The sequence below is a fragment of the Amphiprion ocellaris genome, chromosome 15 (genome assembly GCF_022539595.1).
Source record: "Amphiprion ocellaris isolate individual 3 ecotype Okinawa chromosome 15, ASM2253959v1, whole genome shotgun sequence".
NCBI lineage: Eukaryota > Metazoa > Chordata > Actinopteri > Pomacentridae > Amphiprion > Amphiprion ocellaris.
Genome location: NC_072780.1, coordinates 4,995,114 through 5,003,362, shown reverse-complemented (window position 1 = coordinate 5,003,362; position 8,249 = coordinate 4,995,114).

Sequence of the window (8,249 nt, the reverse complement as noted above, 5' to 3'; positions counted from 1 at the left end):
TTAACTGTCTGACTTATGTACTTTTGGCAAAAATTGCACTGAAGAAGAGTAAACAAAGTTGATATCCACTTCTGGTGGCACTTATTTTCTCAGAAACTAGCAGTTCCTATGAATGTAGAAAAAAATGCACAATTGAAATTGCAAATGTTTGCCTTAGATTTAAAGCAGAGAACACTGCAGCCAGCAACATAATTTTACTGTGTACATTCTGAGAATATTTGGCAAAACTTTCACCACAGTAGGAAGGCTGAGGACTGCATAAAATGAAAAAAATGTAAATGAAATGCAAATAGAAAAATAAAATATTCTGTAATTTCTTTGGCTTTAACTGGCATTGTTAAGTTGATTTGTGAATTCAGACATTAATTTCTCTTTTAAAATGACTGCAATTCAATTAAAAATGAAAGAATTAACTGCTTTGCAGAATTTGTAATATGCAGAGTTATTATTTTTCAGCATTATTGGATAGAAATATGAACAAATACATATATAATACATATATGAAATTTTGCTCTCTCTCTCTCTCTCTCTCTCTCTCTCTCTCTCTCTCTCTCTCTCTCTCTCTCTCTCTCTCTATATATATATATATATATATATAATATATATATATATATATAGAGAGAGAGAGAGAGAGAGAGAGAGAGAGAGAGAGAGATGTAAATGAACACATAGCTAGATTGATCAGAACACCTAGTAATAAACAACACGACATTATTCTTTTGTTATACAGACTTCAGTATATGAGGCAGTAAAAAAATGTTTCTCAAGGCTACTTTATTATTGTCAGCTTCACTTCAAATTGAGTTTTTGTGGTCTTTTCAAAGTGGCCTGAAGTATGAAAACCTCATTCAACAAGCAACACACTGTGCATTGATTTGTGAGCCTCAGCAGACTTCAGCATTGCAGCAATTACTGCAAATAGCCATTACCACATTGTTTACACTTATCAACTTGAGAACTGTGGACATTGATTTTTCTTGATGGCTAAAAATCATGCAAAAGCTGTTTGACTACACAGAGATTGGAACTGTAGCTGCGGCATTGATCTCACACTTTTTCTTCTCTCCGACCGCCTGACACAGAAAGGATTAGAATGCTGAATAAAAGTCTGTCACAACGTTGCCAGCAAAAGCTATCCAACACTAGCAGCAACGACTGGGCTCCTTTTATTGTCGATAACCCTTTGGCACACACACACACACACACACACACATGCACACAGAGACTAAAGTGAATCGCACACCAGCAGACTCCAAATACACACAAATTTTGGCCTATTTCTGACACTTACCTCAATAGGCCGGCGACTCATTAAAGGAGAAAGAGTGGAGAACACATAAACACACTCACCCAGCGGCTTGAACACACTCTCTCAACAATTATCCAATTAGGAGACTCTGGATCTGATGGGCAGTGATAACATTTGTCCATTCCCACACTCCCTCAAAGGGGTTTATCGCAACACAGTCAAAAATTCTCCCCCTCTCTCCCTCTCACACACACAAACACACACAAAGTAGCTTTTTGTGGTGTCTCCAAAGACAGAATAATACTACACTATTTTCTGGGCACTTGCTCTTGAGCCCCTGTGGAAATAGAATGTGTATATTTGTGCATGCATGTATGTGTGTGTGTGTGTGGTAGTGCAGCTTTCATTTTTGTATAAATGTGTGGCATGTGGGAATCTACAGACGTGCATGTACATCTGTTGTGTGGGTCACTGTAGCGCTGAATGTGCGATGATGGATGCGTGGGTGTGTATCTACATATTTAAAAGGAAGACAGCGCACTTAGTATATGTCTGTCTGTCCTAGAAACACAGGAAGGAGAAAGAAAAGGAAATGAGAATCCACTTCTTCTTAAAATTGGTTTATCTTGTCGCTCTTGCTGCCACTGTAGAGGCTTCAATGGAAAAAATGAAATGCTTTGTAAAGTAGGAGATTCCATTTAAACATCCCGAAAGAGAAGCTGGATCTTGGAGGCAGAGGGAGAGGAAGGTAAACAACACTGCTTATCCATTTGTATGTACTAAGCAATCTGCTCTCTAGAAGGAGCCATCCATCAGCTATAGCTGCTTCTAGGGTCACAGCGGTTGGATCCTATCACAGCTGACTTTAGATGATGCACATTGGACAGGTTGCCAGTTTATCCCAGGGCTAACACAAGGAGACATATGCATGATCAGGCAATTTAGAATCATCAATAAACCTGCTACACACATGTTTGGAGTGTGTGAAGAGGCCAGAGCACCCAGAGAGAACCCATGGAGACACAGGGAGAACATGCAGATTTTACTGGGAGGTGACAGTGCTGATCACCGCATCCCCATGGCATCCACATTCTAGGAGAGTAGTGTCTCCATCTATTTAGGATTTTTTTCAGTGTACAATGAGCCCAATAAAACGCCCAAAATTGCAGGAAAATGTAGCTTAGTGCTCTTCTTATTTTCAATATCAAAATGATTGGGGGAGACAACTTGCTTTTGGAAAGGTTAAAAAAAACTTCCTTTTTTTTTTTTTTTACAGTTTTCAGTTGTAAGTTTTTTGAACACTTTACTCAGTAACTGTCTGACAGAATTTCCCCATTTTGTTACATTACAGATAATAAATTGTAGAAATCACAAAAGATGTATTAATTTAATTGATCAAAAATCTATATTTTTCTAAATGGTAATTAAATAAAAAAAATCATATATAAAAAAAATCCTAATTTACATGGTAACTGTAAAAAACAAAACAAAGCAAACAAACAAACAAGACAGACCAAAACTGTACATAATGTCCACATGTAAAGTCTTTATTTTTATAAATGGCAATTCACTCTTTCATAAAGTTTGACTATGAAACTATACTATTTCTGCTGTAGTTAAATCTGCAAAAATATGATTATTCTTACTGATATTAGTTACTATTTCAAAGAAAAATTATTATTTCTAGCATTAAGGAGTGAAAAATGATACATAACAGGTATCTTACAGAGTTTATCTGTTTCGTTAAATTGCAGATAACATCTAGCCAAATCACAGATATAAAATATTAATTTGCATGTTAACTGTAAAACAATAAAACAAAATATACTAAAAAATATTTCTGGAACTCTACATAATGTCCACATAAAAGATCTGTGTTTTAAAAAATGCTAATTGAAACGTTTACAAAGTTTGACCGTACAGTTACACTATTTTCACTGCATTTAAATCTGCAAAAAACATCTTTCTTTTATATATATTTGCCATTATTTTAAAGAAAAATATGTATATTAGAGATTAAATGGGAAAATAAAATGCAAAATATTTTTTACTGTTATTTTACTGATTTTTCCTGTTTTGTTAAACTACAGATAATATCTAGTAAACTTACAGGAAAACCACCATCTGTACAACATCTGTATTTTTACAAATAGTATTTGTTCTTTTGTAATTGTTTGACAGCGAAACTACATTCACTGTTTTATTATATTTAAATCGGCTTAAAAAATCTTTATTTTACAAGTGTTTGCCATAATTATTGCTGTTTTTAAAGTTTTTTTTATTGATACAATATACCATCTTTTTATTTATTTCTTTTTTAATAGCGGAAGAGCCCACCTTCAATATCAAGACTTGTACACCACTCTACAAAAGCTGCGATTTCTGGTGTGACCCAGCAGCAGAATCTTTTAGGTATATACCACATTGCTGCAAATTGAGGAGCAAATCTCTGGTTCAGTTTTCCGATGGGGTCCTGCATATAATTCCACTATTCTCTTCCCCATATTCACTGTCTCTTTCCACTGCCACTATAAAAAAGAGCCTAAGAAATGCTCCAAAAATTGTCTTAAACAAAACTGTGATTTCTATTTACAACTAGCATCCATAATTTATAAGAACCAAACATAAGGCGTAATTCAGTATGAGAAGGTTAGCGGCACAATCACAGCTCTGCATGAGAACTCAGGTCCTTGATTACACACAATCATTTAGTCAAACATAAATTCAATGACATGCTTGAAGAATTTCAAGTGCTGTCTGCAGAGAAGTTACAAAGATTCATTTGCAAGAGAACACGAAAAGAAGATGAAGACACTTACTGTATGTTCCCAGTCTGACTGGAACATCAGGTCATGGGCAAATGGTGTAGAAATGAAAATAACTTTGAATAGCTACAATAAAGTTGACAATGAGGAGTGGATCAAAGTTGTAGTAGAAGCAAAAATCCGAACAGACATTAAAGATAAAGTGTTCAAACTCCAAATGCAAATGCAAATTTTATCATTGCAAATCAGTTTTAGGCCACATATAGAACACGTTGACTCACCCACCTGCAGCTCTTATTCAGAGTATTTTACGCTGGGTGAATCAGTGTTATGAGAAAAGACAACACGTCTTGACTGATCACTCTGACTGAGCATTATACAATTGTTTTCTGGTTATGAAGCAGCATTTTTTTTTCTGAACTGGAGACACGTTTACTTCTCCCTTCCACCCCACCCCATTACCGTACCTCAAACCACTGGCCATGTGACTGCATCTTCAACACCACGCATGGGTCAGGTTTGGACAGGGCGTCACGATCCGCGATCCCCCGGCACGCCACTCTCAGCTCCACTTTGGTCAGGCATGGAGAGCTGATGAAGCCCAGCGTGGCCTCTGCAGACTAGTAGATGTTACTCATGCTGAACGCACAATCACACACTGGAAGGAGAGAGAGAAGGAGAAGATATATGGTTCATTTGCACTTAATTTGCACTTGATAGATAGATAGATAGATAGATAGATAGATAGATAGATAGATAGATAGATAGATAGATAGATAGATAGATAGATAGATAGATAGATAGATAGATAGATAGTAGATAGATAGATAGATAGATAGATAGATAGATAGATAGATAGATAGATAGATAGATAGATAGATTAAAAATCCATTGCACTGCAGTTTATTTGAACTGTTGTTTGTCTTGTCATGAGCAGATGCAGTGGCCCTGACTAAGCACACAGCGCTCAAACTGTTCAAGGTCAGAACTCTGAAGCCACTTAATACCACACAAGGTCCACAAATGCACACAAACACACATGTATTGTACAGTATAAGCACAAACACACACAACCGTGCGCCTACATATGTTAACGTCAACATACATGGTTGCATAGCGTCCACTAACTAGCACAAAGAAGTGCCTACAAACACACACAAGCGTACACAAACATACACACAAGCATATAGCGAGCTCTGCTGAGTAACCAGAACATATTGCCGGGTTTCTCCTCAGGTTTCTACAGTGTATAATGTTCACAGTCCCTAAATAGAATACCGTCAAGCTTCCTAATCACTGCAACACCGATTTTTTTCTTTTTTCCCCATGGAATGAATTGTTTAGTATGTGACACATCACCATTATAAAATATTTAAATATGCATATGGGTGACAAAAAGTAGAAAAACAGAGGCTTCTGCAGAGGTGTCCTGCATGGCATTATGCAATCAGCATCCAATCGTGCATATACATATAAAAATGCAGAGCAGGTCCAGTTTGATCTGATTCTGTTTCATGATGACAAGAGGAAAAGATCTAAGTGGCTTTGAAAGAGGGTTGACTGCCGAGGCACGGATGGCAGGAGCTTCAGTCATGAAGCTCAACTGGCTGGTGTGTCAATAAGCAAAATGACTAAAGTGGTATCTGCGTTTAGATCGATGGGAAAGACATCAGTAAGTAAGGTTGGAAACTGTGGCCAACAGCATGCATTTGATGAATGTTTGTGTGAATAGAGGATGTCCTCAGACACTCAGCAAGAGCAGTGTGTCGACAGTTACATAGCGATTTTATATGGTATGTGCAGTAGTGATATTATCGTAGGGATGCGGTGCATAAACATCTCATTAGAAAGATGAATGCACTTTTGAAAAATTGCTAGTGAGAAAAAGGTGTCACGGTGAGATGAGTCATACTTTAACATAATCTTAAGTGCTTGTGTGGCGAACGCTCAGTGAACAATCCAGGCATGAATCCTTGATCTCTTCAATGAGGGAATCTGGTGGCCTTTTTTGCTGGCATGGTTTGGGAATCATTAAAAGTAGGAGTCATTATAAATCAATACAAAGTTGTTCTGAGCAATCATTTTGAGATGAAAAACTGTCTTCATGGGTGTGGTCTCTACCAGAATAACAATATCCCCATCCAAAAGGCATGAGGGATCACTGAACGGTTTGATGAAAATGGTGTAAATCATATACTTTGGCCTTTAAAGTCACCAGATTTTAACACCTATGGGAGATTTTGGACCAACGTGTTGGACAGCGATCTAAACCAACATAATCACAACACCAAATGTGGGAATATCTTTTGAAAGAATGATGCTCATCCCTCCAGTAGAGTTCCAGAGAGTTGGAGAATCAATACCAAGGGGCACTGAAGCTGTTCTTGGAGTACGTAGTTCCCAAACACCTTACTAAGACACCTTATGTTGGTTTTTCTTTTAATGTGTCCCAAGTCTTTATCTGCTGCTTTTCATTTACTCAAGCTCCAAGATAATAGACAACTCCACCAAGTAATAAACTAACAATTAAATATACATCAAGGAAGTCAATGGAGAAGCATCTCTCAGGGGCATTTGCACATAGAAACAGCATTCAATATCACATACACACGAGGCTGCTTTTTAATGGGTTACACGGGATACTCTACACATCCATCAACCACCGACGCAGGTGTTTTCAATTATTCCGCTTAATAAGGCTTCTTCTCTGGACCGTGGTGTGTGGGTGTTTGCACACTCAGCTTGACACTCTTCATTCTCCTGCTAGTTTTTTGCACCTGTTCAAGTGTTTACGCCTTTATGATTCTTTAAAGTACAAAAACGCCCGAGCTCACATAGTTCCAAAGCATATCTTCATCAAGACAGTGTGGGTGCACAGGTCCTTTAACATAACAGTTCAAACTAGAGAGGCGACACATTCACATAGAAAATCCAACAATTCCTTCTGTTTTTTACAGTTTGTGACTCTGGTAAATGGTGTCATTTTTCAAAGCTGGTGGGTTTTGGGCTTCACAGATTGAACCTAAATGCTTTTTCTTAAACAAACTGCTGAGCTGCTGCACAGTGAAATGTTTGAGTGGAGCTCAGGATGAAAGCATCAGAGCTGTTTTACATGTTTTTATGTTCAGCTAATATCATTTCCTCTGGACAATGTTTGTGGTGTTAGAAGTGGACGTTTGTAGGGAGTTTTCAGTTGTGATACTTTAATGCATAAATATTTGCAGTGGTGGTTTCACTGCAAGCATCTACTGATGTCACCAGTGAAGTAAATAAAAACAGCATTTGTTGAACTTTACGCCTCTCAGTGTCTGCAGTTAGCTTAGCTGAATCAATGCAAAGATATTTCTATTTTTCTACATGACAGGAATGTCAGTGAAATCCAAACGCTAAGAATAAACAAGTGATCTGCCTGGTCACAGATCCCAATTTAATCCAAAATAAAGACTTTGCAAGGAAATGAACTTGAAATATGAGCCACCAGTAAAAGTTGTGATCAGACAGAAGGGCCTGTATTTTATCTTTGGAGAAGTTTAACATGTAAGTTTGTGCAGCTGATCAGTGGTGAGGCCTGTGGATGACTGGAGATGTGTGTGGACACTTAGACGAAGCAGCAAATGTGTTGAAAATGAGTTGTCTTCTCAGAGTCTTGAAGATGTTTTGTCAGAGCTAAGAAAGAAGTAAGAGATCCTGCAGGTGATTGTTGAGTGGTGTTGAGGAATTTGAATGTAGAGGAATAGCAAAGAGATTTTGAAGATATTTAAGCCATAAGTTGTATTTTATTTGTTTGCTGTTCTCTCCCATTTGTAGTGAAGAGAAGTGATTTGACATGAAGAATGTGATTTGTGTGGCTTTGAAATTGTGTTAAAATGTAAAAATGAGTGATGAGGAGAAGAGTGTGACTTTTTAGTATTGTGTTTTTTAGCGTGTTCTTTAAAAGTTGTAGGTAGATTATCTTCTTTTTTTGATTTTGTGGATTGTTTTTTTTTCTTTCAGTGTTGATGTCACCGCCTTGACGAATAGAAGAAAAGGGCAATATTTGCAAAAAATCTTCGTGCCTTCGTGCCTTCGTGCCTTCGTGCCTTCGTGCCTTCGTGCCTTCGTGCCTTCGTGCCTTCGTGCCTTCGTGCCTTCGTGCCTTCGTGCCTTCGTGCCTTCGTGCCTTCGTGCCTTCGTGCCTTCGTGCCTTCGTGCCTTCGTGCCTTCGTGCCTTCGTGCCTTCGTGCCTTCGTGCCTTC